General features: G+C 40.5%; 1 protein-coding gene across 1 annotated transcript in view; it reads right to left on the bottom strand.

The window, feature by feature from the left end:
* Nucleotides 1-17,163, bottom strand: part of FAT3 (FAT atypical cadherin 3) — a 615,042-nt gene that overhangs the window by 490,766 nt on the left and 107,113 nt on the right.

Genomic DNA, 17,163 nt, shown 5'->3' with positions numbered 1-17,163 from the left:
GTACATTTACCTTTGACTTAGAATTACCTTCTAGGCAATTATCCTATGGAAATAATTAGACAAGTGTACATTTATAGCACAGTTTACAATACAAAAAAACCTGAAAAGATACTAACAGCCCACTGATAGAGAATCAGATAATTTGTGCCACATTCATAAAATGAAATACTATACAGCCATTAAAAATGTGTATTTTCAGATGCATAAAAGATCATAAAACAATAAATGTGGTATGATTATACTATTTTATTTAAACATCTATATGCACAACTGCATTTTTACATTTAAGAAAGATTAACGGTGTTGTGGGATTTGGGGGCATATTTGCATTTTCTACTATTTCCTCAATTAACATTGTTCACCAATGGTTACATAATCACTTTTCAACCTAAGGTCTTTTAAAGAAATACTTCTAAGGTATTACCGTCTTTTGTCATGCTTTTAAACTGATCAAGATTTCTGTATAATCCACTCCCATGAGGAGGAACAAACCATCATATAAGGAACAAAGCAGAGAGGACAATCCCTAAACCGTTGCATGATGTAAGTGATGTCCATGAATGGCCTGTGCTACTCAGAACAAGGGTGTTGAGAAAAATTTCGTGCAAGAAAACTTTAAAGAATTACAAAGGATTTGTTTTCTTAAGAGTAATTTAAGGAATCACTTCCAATTATTTTGATCAGCTACTATTAAATTTCCACAGTCACCACAGCCCTATAAGTAGGTAGATTAAAAGATAAAAACAGTTTCCTATTTTAACCAGTAAAATCTGTCAAGTATTTAAAATAGACGGGGGATGAAAGGGTTATTTAACAAAGAACCGCTAAGTCTATTTACACGCTGATGGCTCAGATTTTGAGAATCCCCCAACTTATGAGTTCTTCCACCAAGACACACTCTGCAGGACCCTCACCTTCTGCTTCTCTTTCTCCTCTACGGGGAATGCGGAGATAAGGGGATGGGAAATAAATCCTCTTGCACACTATGCCTTACACATTGTGTCAGGCATTTCCCACTTTGTTGTATTGAATCCTTACAACAACCCTAAGAAATAGGTACTATTTTACCCAACTACATGTTAGAAACCTGAAAGTTAGAAAAGTTAACCTATTTGGTTGGGACATTGGCCCAACCAATGTAAGCAGCAGAGCAGGATCTCAAACCCCGGCCCGTCTTATTCTAAAGTCCATGCCTTTTCCCATTACACCATCATTATCTCTAAATTACTTGTTACAAGAATGAAATAATTAAGGCCTCCTAGAAGCACATATGGCATAATTTATTTCTATTGAACTAGTCACCATTTATCTTTGATACAAGAGCATAAAACCCACCCAGCACTTCTGTTTGGTTCTTTCCTTTCTGGTTTTTAACTAGTTCCAATTACTGGCTGAAAGCTGAAAAATATCCTATAGAAGTTTAACATTTTAAAATATTACAAATTATTTTTGTAGTTTATAAAACACTTTCATACCCAACGTTGGCAAGGCAAATACTATATATGCCCCTTTTTGTATATGAGACCATCAAACCTCATTTTCCTGGTAACAGAGTCTGGATTAGAACTCATGCTCTCCACACCCCATAGGCTTTCTCATTTTTTTTTCCAACTCAGCCTTGCAGGAGATTCTCATAAAATGAAATTCTGGGCACACATTTACTTGGTTCCCACTGGGGATGATATATGCCTCCCTGCTGTCATCTGCTGAGTGTCTAGAAAATACTGAGTAGGCAAGTAGAAGGGTACAGTTTAATATTGGGATTTCATAAGCAGAAAAGATAGTAAACATGAAAAGCAGAAAGACAGGATAACTTTTTATAAAAGAAGTTAATTTCACATGCAATTCCTCTGGCTGGCTGTCCTTAGGAAATGCCTCATGTGCTAAGTGTGCAAAGCAGTAGCCTGGATGCAGCAAGTTCAAATACCCTACCCAGGAGAGTGGAGAACCCCAAGGGATGAGTGTGACTGGAGGTACCTCTTTGTGGAACACACTCAGCTGAAACACGGAAGCAACAGGGCCCTCTTTAGGGATCACAGATGTAAACCAGGAGAAGCTGTAACAATACCCTCATATGCATCAATAGACTCTTATTTCATCATCTGAGAATGCTCCAAAGGAGAATATGTATTTTTAGGTTCATTAAGAACATACCGGAATGAGACAATGCTCTTAATACGGGAATGACCAAAGGCCGTGTTACACTCTCTCCAAGTAGAAAACTGAGGTTATTCCCAGCATCTGCGGGGAAATACAAATTCAGTTTCTGCCTCATTTCCCACTCGCTGTTCTACATCCAGGGCACTATCTGTGTGAGAGTAGTTTTGCTGATACTTTGCCCAAAGAGTGTGGACACCATGGTCATCAGAGAAGAAAATCACCCCCAATGGTAAATTCAGTTCAACTGAACTTTTCTCATTCTGATTCCCCCCATTTGCATCCTGAATCTTGACTGAAGGAAACCTGATGAGAAGAAACGAGACGCCTTTGTGCATCATTCAATTCCCACTCCCAGTATAGCACATCCCACACAGGAGGCACAGAATACTGGTTTGCTGAACAGAACATTAAGTCACAGATGTAAACCGGAGGACCAGGGGTCTTTAATACGCTGCTTCCAAATCCCCCAGAAGAAGTACATCTTATCTCAGGTAACAGAATCAAGAAATTATACAGACTCAAATGAGCCTTAAAGATCGTCTTGTCCAGTCTCCTGAGTTTACAGATGAGGAAACTGAGGCTCGCAAAGACGAAGAGATTCCCGTATTACGAGGTCTCAGGTCTCCCAGGTTCAGAGCTGATACTAAATGGAAATACGTGTCAACTGAGTTAGTCTTTCTTCAAGTTATATAACAATTTTAGCACTGCAGTTTGTCATCATTTTGCCGTGATCTTTGTTTTCTGACCCCTTCTGACTCTCCCTGGCGCTACTTCCTCCTCTAAGTAGTTAACTGTTTACAAGTAAACATTTAAGTGCCCTGAGGGACAGTTACTTTTACAAATCCTTCTATAACTCCTTCAAAGCACAGAATGCTGTCACAATATGAAAAAACATCATTCACTTTACTCGAAAACTAGTACTTTTGCATCCTGAGTTTTTCTTTCAGCAAGATCCACTGCTAGAATTTTTTTCTCATACACCAGAATCAATGATCTTATGCAAATACACAATACTTCAAACGGAAATGGAACAGTATTATTGTGTACTGAAATTTGAATTTAACACCAAAAAACTGAGCAGAACTAAGACGGTCAGCTTCAGTTGTTGAAACCAAAATATCTCATAAGGTTTTTGTATCTTTATTTTTGCAAAAAGAAAAAGAAAAAAGCCCTATCTGGTGCAAACTAATTTAAAAGCCTTGCAGTTTCTTCCACTGATTTAGAAAATAAATGAGTGCTAGAAGTTAGGAATTCTATAAAATTCTGCAAAGTAAACATTAGAATAAGAGTTTGGCTTCCTTTTTTTAGCATGCCAAGATGACTGTTAAGATGTTTTTTAAAAAAATAGTATTGCTTTCGGGGGCTGGCCCCGTGGCCGAGTGGTTAAGTTCGCGCGCTCCGCTGCAGGCGGCCCAGTGTTTCCTCCGTTCGAATCCTGGGCGCGGACATGGCACTGCTCGTCAGACCACGCTGAGGCAGCGTCCCACATGCCACAACTAGAGGAACCCACAACGAAGAATACACAACTATGTACCGGGGGGGGCTTTGGGGAGAAAAAGGAAAAAATAAAATCTTTAAAAAAAAAAAAAATTAAAAAAAAAAAAAAAAATAGTATTGCTTTTTCCACATTGAAGCCAAGCTATTTGTGAAGCCAATATGACAGTTACAGTGTTTCAGATGCTCTACACATTGATTTCTTCTACTCCTTCTGGATTATTTTAAAGAAAGCACTTAGTTCCCAACCTCAGAGCCTATTTTCTACGACTTAGTCCCATAATCAATAATTTTTGACATGATCTCCAAAGAGATCATCAAGCCATCAGTCTTGGAGACATTTATTTTTCAGAGGCCGTCCGGCGTGCCTCCCCATCTTGCCCTGCCCACTCACACAGAGTGGATCTTAGCGTGGGACTCAGAAGGGCACACAGATTTTTCTTTCCGGGGATGAATAAATAGCAGAGACCTCCAGGGCAGTGAAAGGCTCTCACAAAGGCCACCTCTCTGGGAGCGCCTGGACTCAGCAGGGTGCCCATGCTTGCTTTGGTGAAGCTGTTTTCTGACATCATTAAAACAGCCTCATTAAATAGCCGAGATTTCTGATCAGTAGAAAAGGCATCTTAGAAAAACATTCTCTTTTCACTCCATCTCTTCCTATCTTATATATTTTGAAAAGGTTTTGTTAGCCAGAGAGGGTGCTCAGGAAGTATGCTATGATGGGCTGTGAGACAAAGTACAAAGTTGATACGGGAAGGGCCTCCCGTTTACAAGCATCCTTGGTGAGGATGACTCGTGCGAGAACTGCAAATGGAAAGGCAGTCTTATGGCTCAGGTGCATGCTGTGACTGAGTCCTCCATTTCCACCAAGGCTGTAGGTGCAGTGGTTCCAGCACACACGCTTTGGTGTCTGACTACCTGGGTTTGAATTTACTAGCTGTGTAACCTTGGGCAAGTTATTTAACCTCTCTGTGTCTAAGTTTCTACTTCTATAAAATGGGAATAATAATGCCTACCAACCAGGATTTGAGTTAATAACTATAAAGCCCTTAAAACAGTTCATGGCATGTGGTAAGCATACAGTTGCTACTTCTTAATCATTAACTAAGGCAGTTTTTAGAGAAGATAAAATCTGTGAGACACAAGATAGGGGAGGAAATTTACAACCTACTCTGACATTTTCTTTTCCAACAGGAAAAGCCACATCAAAGGTAAAGGAAAGGATCTCTTTTCTTTACTAAAAAGCAAAGGATTACTGTATTAGACCCAAAGGTCAGAGAACCCTCACTTGAATCCAGGCTTTGTCACTTATTGGGTGGGTGACTTTGGGGTAATACTCAAAGCTTTTTAAGTTTCGGTTTCCTTATCTTTAAAACAGGGATTGTAAGAGTCCCCACTGTCACGTAACAGGCTTACAATCCTGTCGGGCACACAGTAAATGTTCCATAAATATTAACTGACATTATAATTATTAAGGTGTTCAGAAGAAGGGATACAAAATGGGAAACAAGTGAAAACTGGGTTAAGCAGATCAAGAAGGAGACTGTCCCTGGGGTAGCTCAGCTCTAATAGGAAAGTCACCCTGCCACAGACCCCAGACTCCTGCCATGGGTCGGGGTCCGTGCCAGAGAGGGGTCTATGTGTGGTGACATGGGCCAAGGGCTATTGCTGCAGCTCTGTAACCAATTCCAACTGCCACGTGTACACTTCCAAACTTAGAAAACCATAGCTGCCTTAGAGAACTACTCCTCACAAACCTGGCATTTAATTCCTGAGGGGTTCTAGCAGGATTTCTCCTTGCGCTGATGAATCCCAGAACAGCCAGATATTGCTAAGCCCTATCTTCCAGAGCAGCCTATTCTGATACCGCTCGAATTACCATCCTCATGGCACTACTTTATGTTCTGGGTCTCTGCTCCTGAAATCAGTTACAGACTGTCTGTATGACACACTTGGGAATCAAGTTTTACTCTCTGGCAAATGCTTATGTCTGCCTGAAAAGAAGAAAAATGTTTATTGTGCAGTTTTCTTAATACAAACCATGGTAGCTAGAGAATGTACAGGATAATATACTGGGCCTCTGGGTCACAAATAATTCATGTCATGCCATTACTCAGATTATAGCATGATATACTGAGCCAGAGCCATGTAAACTCACTGAGTTTTACCATCAAAAAGATCGTAAAATTGTCTAGTGCAACACCCTAGTTTTAAAGCTGAGGAAACACACCGAGAGAGGTTAAGTGATTTGGACAAAGTCACGCAGCTTGCCAGTAAAAAAGATAAAATTGGACCTCAGATCTCTACTGTAAATTTACCTCGTATTGCTATTGCCCCCTTTAAGAATATAGGTCTCTACTTGTCTGTGTCTGCAAGTGTTACTCATCTTCCTACATTTAGCTGAAATGCCACCTCCTCTATGAAGCGATCTCGGAGATTCCCCATCCAAGAGTGAGCTCTACGTCTAAAGCTCTGATTCCTAAACCTCAGTGAGCGCAGAATCATGGGAGGGCTTGTTGAAGCTCACAGTGCTGGGATCCACCCCAGAGTTTCTGGATCGCTTGGTCTATGGTGGAGCCAAGAATTTTACAATTCTAGCAAGTTCCCAGGAGATGCTGGTCCTGGGTCTACCATCCTCTGAGAATCACTCCTCTAAACTTTGTATTTTACTATATGTACTTCTCTGATAACACTTTCTTCCTTGTATTAAAGTTACTTATGTGTGTTTTTAAATTACATACTGGATGGTAAGCTCCCTTAGTTCTTCTTCTTAGAGTATGTAACACAGTGGCTTGAAAAGGCAAAAAGTCAATCAATTTCTGCTGAGTCAAACTTGTCTAGTCAGTGTACACCGTTAACTACACAACATGCTCCAGGGAGAAGATGAAAATGAGCATTGGACAAATCAGGAATTATAATCACAAAACTTAGAGACCCTGGGGATATAACTAGGCCACCATTTCCCAAACTGTGTCCCATGACCCATTATTCTACGATATTTGAATAGATATGCAACTACAGAAACTTTTTAGGAAATGCCGTTTGAACAAGCATAAACAGATTTCCTAATTTGGAACTTCTTGGAGCCTTTACTATGCTTCAAAATAAACTTTTACCATCTCCCATCCTTATTCAGCTCTAATAATTTACCCTGCTTTGTTATCTCCTTATGAAAGCACAGTCCAGATTTATCATCTATTTCCACTAGTAGTAGCAAAGTCCCCTGGTATATAGTCGGGATTCAGTAAATACTTGTTGCATGCACAAACTATGTAAAGTGAATTCCAAGGGATCTAATATATACAATTCCTAAACTCTATTTGATCATGAATTCCAGCACTCCCTCAAACACACACAGATGCCTGCAGTAGAAGAAAGAGTGTTTTGTGGAATACAGTTGGAGACACACTGACCGAGTGCAAGTTGGATACTGTGGCTCAGACAGGTCAAACAGCTGCCTGGAAAGCTTTGGAGGTGGGGTGTAATCCCAGGATTCTTCAGACTGGTTCATTACTCTTCCTACATCATATCACAGGGTATGAATTCTCATTTCAACTAAGCTGAGATTATCCCTGAAGAAATTGCTTCAATACTTGTCATATAAACACATCTCCATGTTCCAACAGAAGAATGAAACGACTGTTCCATAGTTTGCTGTGGGATTTTCTTTTCTGATTAAAAAAAAATGTAAATAGAGAATTTTCACAAGAAAAAAGACAGGGGGCCAGCCCCATGGCTGAGTGGTTAAAGATCCCCATCCTCCACTTCGGTGGTCCAGGTTCGAGGGTTTGGATCCCAGGTGGAGACCTACTCCACTCATCAGCCATGCTGTGGTGGTGACCCACATTCAAAGTAGAGGAAGACTGGCACAGATGTTAGCTCAGGGCTAATCTTCCTCAAACCAAAAAAAGAGGAAGATTGCCAATGGATGTTAGCTCAGGGTGAATCTTCCTCAGGAAAAAAAAAAGACTGGTGTGATGGAAGAACCTTATTAACATTAAATAATCATCCATATATTTTCATAGCTTTGTTATCTATTTTAACTTAGTCAATGGTCAAAGCAGTTTGCCAAATCAAAAATACTCTAAGATGCAAAACCTAAAGCCAAGTTCATATTTCACTCCTCTCTGGAAAATTCTGCTGTCTACTTGAACCCCAAGTCTAAGCAGGGCTTTATAAGCAAGAAGAGTGCATATTTCATTTACAAGGATATGATATCACCTTCTGTCATTCTGAACAAGGAAAAAATCCCAAACCAAAACCTCCAGTTGGTTCTGACAACCAGCCAAGCAGACCATTACCCAAACCCAATCTTTTTTATTATAATAATACTGTAAATTCTAACTTTTTCCAGTAGTGCAAATCTTTCTGTTGTCTAAAAGTGGTCTCCCAGGAGAAAAGTCAGTCAGCATGAAGCAACTGTAATTCACGTTGGTTCCGAGAAAAATGGAAGATTCAGCCACACAGCAGCGGCAGTGTTATGAATACCCTCCTTTATTCTCTCCCCAGGTGCTAGAAATATTTCCATACAACATTGGTTAATGTCAAGTATCATTTCATCAGTAAATGCTTCAAATTCAGGGGTAATTCAACCAGGGGCTATCAGAAGGAAAGATTAGTATGTTGTTCAAGCCTTTTAAAAATCACTTCTCCCTCTAGAGAAAGAAATTCATCATGGGGTAAGAGAAAAAAAAATTATGGAGAGGATATAATTTGCTCCCGTGCTCCTATGCTGTCTGAGAAAACGTTCCAGAAAAATGCATGATTTCAATTTTTCTCAGGTGGGCCTTACTGAAAGAAACCAAAGGGTAAATACATTAGTATTTACATATGCTCAAGATTAAAAAGAAAAGAAAAGAAAAAAAAATCCTTTTCACCCAAGTAACAGCACTGACTCTGGAATAACTGCCTGAAAGAGAAAAGAGCCCAAATAGTTTCAGATGGAACAATATCTTCAAATAGTGTTCATTCTAATCGTTAGGATGCAACATGCAGTCGGGGGGAAAAGTTGCTCTCCAAGCCTTCTGCTTGCTCCATTCTGATACGATCCATACTTAGTGCGATGGTAAGTTCCTGCGGTCCACCCTATTTCCAAAAGCAAACAGACTTTAGACATCCCAGTTGCCATTCTCCTCTAAAAGTGAGTGTCCTTCAAGAAGAAAAAATTCTACATAGCAAAATCAGAAAAATTGGAAATCAGAAAAGCAGAATATGAATATGGGGCAGCTTGCCTCAGTACATCCCTTTCCTGCTGCGGTAAGTGATGGGAATGTTAGAGAAGAGGGAAGCAAGCGTACGCATGGGAGGCCTCAGGGAACACAGAGCTCCAGGACCTAAAGAGAGAAAAGGGGATACCAGGTTTCCCTTTTCCCAAAGATCTGAAATGACAAAGGAAGATGTGATAAATGAGAAAACATCCCAAAGACTTTGGAGGACTTCTGGGAGAATACAACTCAGGTCTAAATTTGTCCAAGGTTACACATGGGACCAGGTCTTACTCTAGACGAAGCACATCACAGGCTCCAGACAGCAGCTCTGGAAATGTCTGCCTTTTTGGCTAAATGTCCCCCCAGAACGTAAGGCAGCAGCACTGAGCCCTATTTATTGTGCACAATATGGAATGTCTAAGTGATCCAATAAGAAAAGAGAGACACTAAACTCTCGACAACAGGGTAATATCGTATTTGTCACCTCACAAAGGCTGAGGAACAGGCAGATGAGGATGGAGAAAAAGAGTACTTGTGCAAGAAATTAAAAAATATATATCAGGAGATTGGTGAGACTCTAAAAAGGCATCTCAGGCTTCAATCCTGACAAACTCAAAAAGAACTCGAGATGACCAAACAGCTTAACGCAGGGAAGATGCACACACTATGGAAAGAGGTAGAAATTATATATGTGAGGAGGCACAGAAGATTATTTGGGAACAGGCAATGATAAGAGTTGCCAGGATTTAAAACAGCTTGTGTGTGGGTCAAGAAATGCAGTCTAGAAGGTTGCTGACAATCTGGAAATCTTGTCAGTCACCATCTCCTCACATTGCCATCACTGACAACTGCATCTTAGCAAACAAGGCAAAAATGCAAATTTGGTCCCTTCAGCTCTCCCACACTCCCCATTAAGGTTATTTATTATTGATTGACGGGTTTATGCCGACGTTGCTTGGATTAGCACTCAATGCTAATGAGACGAGGGTCACAGGTTCAGTCCCCACATGGACTACCAAATATAGTCTTCCTAAGAACAGGTCAACAAAGACAATGGAGCATCAACCACCCTCCATCTCAACTAAAATGCCCAAGCCTGCAGAATCATGTCAGTGGGGTCCTCCTGTTCAGTTAAGAAAACGTATTTCCTTAGAGGGGCAAGACATTAGTAGGCATTTCTGTAGACGCAGGTTGAAGGACTTGTCAAAGAACTTCTGAGTCCCTGGTTAGTAAATTTTAGCATAAGCAACCTTAGCCTAACATATTAGGTCCAGGACAGGCTTACTATCCCAAAGGAGCCATGAATGAACTAGGTGTGAGAACACTCAGCACCTCAGAGCTGGCCTGATGAGAACTCTGACCCCTAGAGGCGCCGCCACATAGCAGAGGCAAAAGGCCAAGAGCAGATCCTCTCTTTGGTGAGTAACTACTAAGCAAACATGGACAAGGCTGGTGAATTGAGCTGACCCTAAGAGAACTGCTTTCTGGATCTCTGAGAATCTTGCCGCAACTTTGGAAGAATTAGGACCCAGAGTGGAGGTGGTGGTTAATGAAGTGAGGCTTCCTCACCCCTGTTCTTGGGACCCTGGTATCATTTTTGAAACTGAAAGCCAGAAGTAAGAAAGCAGTCAAATATAGTAGGTTCAAAAAGAAAAGGAATGTATAATAATTCAGTGAGTTCAAATCCAGGGTTTTGGAGATGGAGCAGATCGAAGTTCATACCTAGTGAGGAGAATGAGGATACCACGAAGGGCGAGTCCCCCACCATCTGTGTAACAGCTGACAGTAACTCTACAGCCTCAACATCCTGACCAGCCTGGCACATCACTCTCAGCTCCTCCATGCACTCCTGCTACAACCAGCCAGCCACAGGCCTAAAACCTGAGCATACTGCACTCCCGCTGAAACACTTCAATACCTGCCCTATGCTTTCAGGATAATAAAGGCCAAAATTATCAATATGGCTGAGAAGGTTCTGCCGAATTTGGCCCTGACTACTTTTCTGGACTCATCTCTAACCACTCTGCATCCTAGTCACACACTCCTGCCTTAGGCGCTTTGCACATGTTTCCCCTAAATTCAACTCTCTTCCCATCCCCTACTCCCCACAGAAATACATGCACACAGTGACCTTAGTTTCTGTATCCCTCTGGGAACATGTCTCTGATAGCCAAGACTAGCTATGGCCTCTTGTTATGTGTCCACCCAGAATATTTCCTTTGTAACACTTATTATCATTTTAATTATAGTTTAGTAAGACTATTTGATTCATATCTGTTATCCCGACTTGACTATAAACTACATGAAGAAAGGGCCTGTCTCTTATGGTCATCACTGTTGCCTCACACCAAACGTACCAGTTGGCACCCAGTAGGTGCCCAATAAATTGCTGTTGGATGAACTAGAAATGTCTTATGAAACCCCAAGAAAATATAGGATTAGAGCAGTGGTTCTCAACTAGGGATGATTTTATCCCCAGAGGACTTTGGCAATGTCTGCAGGCATTTTTCATTGTCACAATAAGGAGAGAGGTGCTACTGGTATCTAGTGGGTACAGGTCAGAGATGCTGCTAAATGTCCTACAAGGCACAAGGCAGCCTCCCAAACAATGAATTATCTGGTCTAAAGTGTCAATAACACTGAGGTTGCAACCGAATTATAGGAAATAGGGCAATTTTATTGAGAAGGATAAAGTCTAGCATATAGAAAGAAACAATTCCCAAGAAGAATGGTTCATAACGGAGATATTGCATAGAGTTCTTCTGGTATCATTGAGATGTCCCCCAGTTAATGCCCCAAGGAGGTCAGCTCCTCCTATCTGGTGCTAAAAATTGGGCTCCCCTCTGCTGGAGCGGATGACTTCCGTCCCCAGTATATGAACCCAGCTGGGTTCTGAGCTCCCTGCCCCCAAAAGAGAAGGAAGGAACCTTCACTTCTCAGTGTTAGAACCATTTGACCTGATTTCTCCAGGAAGTATTCACGTGTGGCAAGGCCATCAGTCACTCTGACAGCTAGAATCCCCATTTGCTCCCAAGGACTAATTTTCTCCAATTTTGTACCACCCTCCTTGGATCTCACTCTTTGCAGAAGCATTTATTCCGCCGACAAAATCAAGACTTTGGAAGACTGATCTTTCCAGGTCAATAGAGGGCCACCTCTCTGGAGGTTTACATAATTTTCTCTACATGACTACTAAGACCACAGCCTCCCAAGCAAGTGAGCAGCCTTACTTTTCCATGGCTTTGGGAGAATCATCTTACCTCAGCATGGTGTGCAAGGCAGGGCTATCAAATCCTTTACTGGAGTGAGGGACGAAGCACAGCTCCCACAATTCTACTCCAAGCTACAAGAACCTAAACAGATTTTTAAACACCCCTTAATATCAAACAGCTGCTGGAAAGTAAATGGGATTGTTACTCCAACAAGCCTTAAACCAAGTACACTCATTCCATGTAGTTAGAGTTTTCTTCTAGTCCACCCCTGAGTATAAGTCGTTAAAAACCAAGTATACACTTTGCCACTAATTATGTATTACAAATAAATAGTTTATACAAGCATATGTAAACTGTGAAGGGAGGGAAGTAGCAATTGTGAGCATCTACAGCAGATGTTTAGGGACAGCTGTAGAGGGAAACTGACAAGAATTTAGATGAAATTTACATTAAAGTCCCAAAAGAGCGAGAGAAGGTTTGTTTAACCTTTACCAAACCATTCCACCTAAGGGATTCAGATCTGAATTTTCCTTTAGAACAGATTTCTATTGCTGTATTTAATATGACTTTCCCAGTTTCCTTTTTTTTTTTTAACTAAAGAAAGAAGCCCTAGTGATTTGATCATTATGAGCAAATTCCATTCAACCATTACAAATGTAAACCCAGAAGCTTGATTTTCAATGTCCATGTGTTATTAGTAAATATGATTAATAAAGAATTTAGCAACAGAATAGTCTGTATACCAAGCACTTCATGTTCTGAGATTCAAGAATTCATGAGGCTACACTCTTGGTTTCAAGAACTTCTATTTTCCACATTAAAAAGAAAGATGTCAGCTCTCAGCCTCATGTGGGTAACAATACCATCTTTCCATTACTTATGTGTTTTTAGGAGAAAGAACAAATGATATGATTAGTGAAAAATGACTTAGATCAAATATCCCTAACCAGAATTTTAGGCATCAACTACCCTTTGCTTCACATATATTCTGCAAGATCAAATACCAGTCATTCAATAAAGGTTCTTGAATTGGAAAATAATAATAATAGCTAACACAGAATGAGCGCTTTCCCCATTATCAGACCTTGTGCATTGCTATCTCATCTAAGCTAACTTTGAGGCCAGTGTTTCCAGCATTAGGGGGGTTAAGAGGAAGGAACTTCAGAGGTAGTTTAGTGCACCAGCCTGGCTATGGAGGTGGAATGATGGTGCTCACAGCTCAGTACACATCACACAGGCTAGCTGATGGCAGGATGACAGCCCAAGCTCTAGATCAAAGCTAAACAGCTACAATACTATTATATTTTAAAATGACTTTCTAGGGGCTGGCCGGTGGAGCAGCGGTTAAGCACACACGTTCCGCTTCGGCCGCCCAGGGTTCGCAGGTTCGGATCCCAGGTGCGGACATGGTACCGCTTGGTACACCATGCTGTGGTAGGCGTCCCACATATAAAGCAGAGGAAGATGGGCACGGATGTTGGCTCAGGGCCAGTCTTCCTCAGCAAAAAGAGGAGGATTGGCCGCAGATGTTAGCTCAGGGCTAATCTTCCTCAAAAAAAAAAAAAAAGACTTTCTAGAAGTACAAAGAGAATGCTTATTTACCATACTCAGATAGAATCTCAGATAAAAGCCATATAGTTTATGACCTTACCTCTCCCACTCAAGAGTTTACTTGGATTCAACATGTCAGTAAGAAACAGTCAAGAAATATTATTTGGTAGTTTACAATTATTTGCTTTTGCCATCAAATAGTCAAGTTATTTGATTTTATAAAAAATGGCAAAAAAATCAGTGCTGTTCTAAATGATCATAATGTTGATCTCTCCACTAAATAAAAGTGAAGCAGGCAAAAAAATAATTTGTATAATTTTGCCCTTCACAGTTCATGAAGAGATTATATAGAATAAATATCCATATAATTCAGCACATATCAATTTGCTTTTGAAACTTTGAGCTTTACTGCGTCTGTCTGATTTGGGGGCAATTTTGGAATGATCTTCTTGCTCTCACTTCTTCCTTCTCCACTGATTCAATTTTAATTTCAATTCCAAAATCGTTTTTTTTTTACAACATGTTCATAATTTATATGACACATTGTTTCCACTTGATTCTGCACTAGGACCACCCCGAAACCATTAGCCTACAGTTGGAAAACAATGTGAATATACTTAACACTACTGAACTGTGTACCCTTAGAAATGAATAAGATGGCAAATTTTGTTAGATGCTTTTGTATCACAATTTAGAATAAAAAATTTAAAAACACATTAGCCTTCTTTAAGGCCAGTGCTTTTATGTTTTTTACATTAGCTTTATATGTTGACATACAATGCAGAACATCTGAGATTTTTGGTAAAACCACAGATTTTTTTGGAAGGGGGTGTGGGAGGGAGGAGTTATTGTAGACTATGTAACTGCAAACAACTACCTCACTCAAACCCAAGGAAGTACACAATAACTCTAACACATCACCTTCTGTCCATCCTCTGATCGACTGCAAAACTCCCCCGCCTGTCAAGGAAACCATCATCAACCATTTAACCCAAACAAAATGTCAGGAGTGAAACCTTCGATTTCAAGTCATTTGGGAATTTTGCATACATTCAGTGTCTGAGTCAAAGGGGAAAGACATTTGGGGAATTTTTGCCTTTTTCATAAGAAAACAAGTATTTAGGTTCCCCATGTAGATCAACAGAGGATGGATCCAACACACAGGATGGGAGGAAATGGGCTAAAGGTAGCTCCCGGGGATATTCAAAGGAAGCAGATGACAGAGATGGCTTTGTGTCTAATGTTCCCGCTGTGGCATCATCAGACATTAACGCGGTAAGCGCTTTCTAATATATGCAGAGTTCATCAAGATCCTGGCACACAGTCCCTTCAGGATAAGAATTTCCACAGTTCTAATCAATGGTGAACAGACAGGGCAGTCCCTCCAGCTTGACATTCCCTCACAGAAGCCTAATTTGTGACCAATTCTTATCTGAGTCAGCTCTTCACTGACAGAAGAGAGGAGCTCAGAACAGGGTTCACAAATGCTGGCCTGGGGCTGTTTCAAAGTCTTTCCATAAGTGAAGCAGCTATCTTTCCTCCTCAAGGTGGTGTTTTCATATTCTACCAGGGAAAGAATTATAAGCTAGATAGGAGCGGCATTATTCGCACATTGGATGTGCCCCCCTAACTCATAGGCAGAATCACTCCTTTATCAATGGCACTCTCTGGAATCCCTCTATAGCTGATTGAAAGAAAAAATAGAGAAAGAAAGAAAATCAGAGGCAACAGATTAGCCTCTTAGGTTGGGATATAAAATGGATCCTGATAAAAGTGGATCCTGACAAAAGTCATAAGGCATTAGTAAGATATTTTTCGAAGTCTATCAAATGTAATGGTGTTACTCCCTTTGAGTTATTACTCTCCTTTCTTCATGATGTCACTCTAAATGAGAAGAAAAGGTTACATGTAAATACTGGGATGTTGGTTAACTTCTTTGCTTAGCAATTCAATTTTCACCCTCAATGTCTTACCATTTGTTGTCTTCTTAACTGGGGGCACAATGAAAAAGCTTTTCTCTTCTTTCACTTTTTTGCTGGTAGAAGGCATCAGACGAGGGTCATGATTAAAGAGATACTTTAGGAAGAGTATTAATGCTTTATAGCTCAAGTGTGTGTGGGATAACTGGGGAGAGCCCCCAACATCTTGTCCTTTCTTCAAAAGTGTCTTGCTGCTGCCTTAATGGAGAAAAAAATCCTTTTAAATTAAGACATATTTCTGAGGCAGACGTAGGGAGGATGATAATGTGAATATGATTAAAGGTTGAAAGAAACTTTCACGGGTTTTGTTGTCTTTGAAAGTTCAAGATGAGAATCTGGAGAATTTTGATTAAGTTCCAGGACTCCTGCCTCCCAATTCCTCACCAGATAAGAGGATTCTGAGAGAAAACAGGTATGAACAGAGAAGAGGAGGAGGAGAGGTGCCATGTGACAGCCACACCCTGAGCACTCACTGCGCCTCCCTCCTGGTCACCGGCCACAATGCCAGCCACTGCTTTACCTGACTGCTTGACTCTCCGACCAGAATTTCAGTGATTCAGGTAGGGCAGTTGTTATGATTGATTAACAGAAAGTTAACATTGCTAACATGATTTAATGAGAATCTAAAACAGAAATCACTTTTACAATAAACACTTGCAACTTTAGGAAGGATGCAGCTGAAACAAGTGGTGCCAATCCAAATACCCCAGATATTTCCATGTTGAATGACTATCTGAGGTCTTCAATCCCCCCCAGCTATTTGGAGAACTAATAATTTAAGTGTCTTTCAATTCTGTTTATTTTCCATTCGATTTCCAGTTATTATACTATATAAATATGATGCCATTAATTATCTAAAATTCCCATTTCTTTTATGGTGAAATCATTTAAACACCAGTTATTAAACACACTGGTTCAGCAACTCAACTTAATTCAACCAACATTTGTGAAACACCTAGCAGATATAAACCTCAAGGAGCTGAAGGCAAGGAAAATGAGAACAGAATACGGCAAATACTACAGAGTAAGGATACAAAGGGCAATGAGAACACAGGGGAGAGGCTAATTGCTGTGTGGGACAGGAAAGCAGATAAATTTCATGGAGGAGGAAGCAATTAATAACGTTTTACTAAGCACCTATGAAATGCTAGGTATTGTGATCATATATGCCTTACGCATATTATTTTACTTAATTCTCACAATAAATTCATGAGGTATCATTATGTGCATTTTACAGATGATGAAACTGAGGCTTGGAGAGTTTAAGGTTCCTGCCTAGGTTCTCACTCACATATGATAGAGCTACAACACCAACTTGAGTGTGTCTGACTTCAGTGCCCAGGCTCTCCCCCACCACGGTATTATGCTCTCATTGTAGATGGGTCACAGACAGCAGAAAGAATTCTAAAGATTGTTTGGAATCTTTTTAGTCCCAATTCCAGAGGAAGCAAAGGAGGTAAAAACACAGATGGGGAAGAGTGCAGGGCGACTGCCGGAACCAGCGACCAGTTTAGCTAGACTGGAGGAAGCATGAAGACAAGATGAGAAAAGAGGTGCATA

Source organism: Equus quagga, chromosome 14 (assembly GCF_021613505.1).
Source record: "Equus quagga isolate Etosha38 chromosome 14, UCLA_HA_Equagga_1.0, whole genome shotgun sequence".
Lineage (NCBI taxonomy): Eukaryota > Metazoa > Chordata > Mammalia > Perissodactyla > Equidae > Equus > Equus quagga.
This window is presented reverse-complemented; position numbering and strand designations above follow the sequence as displayed.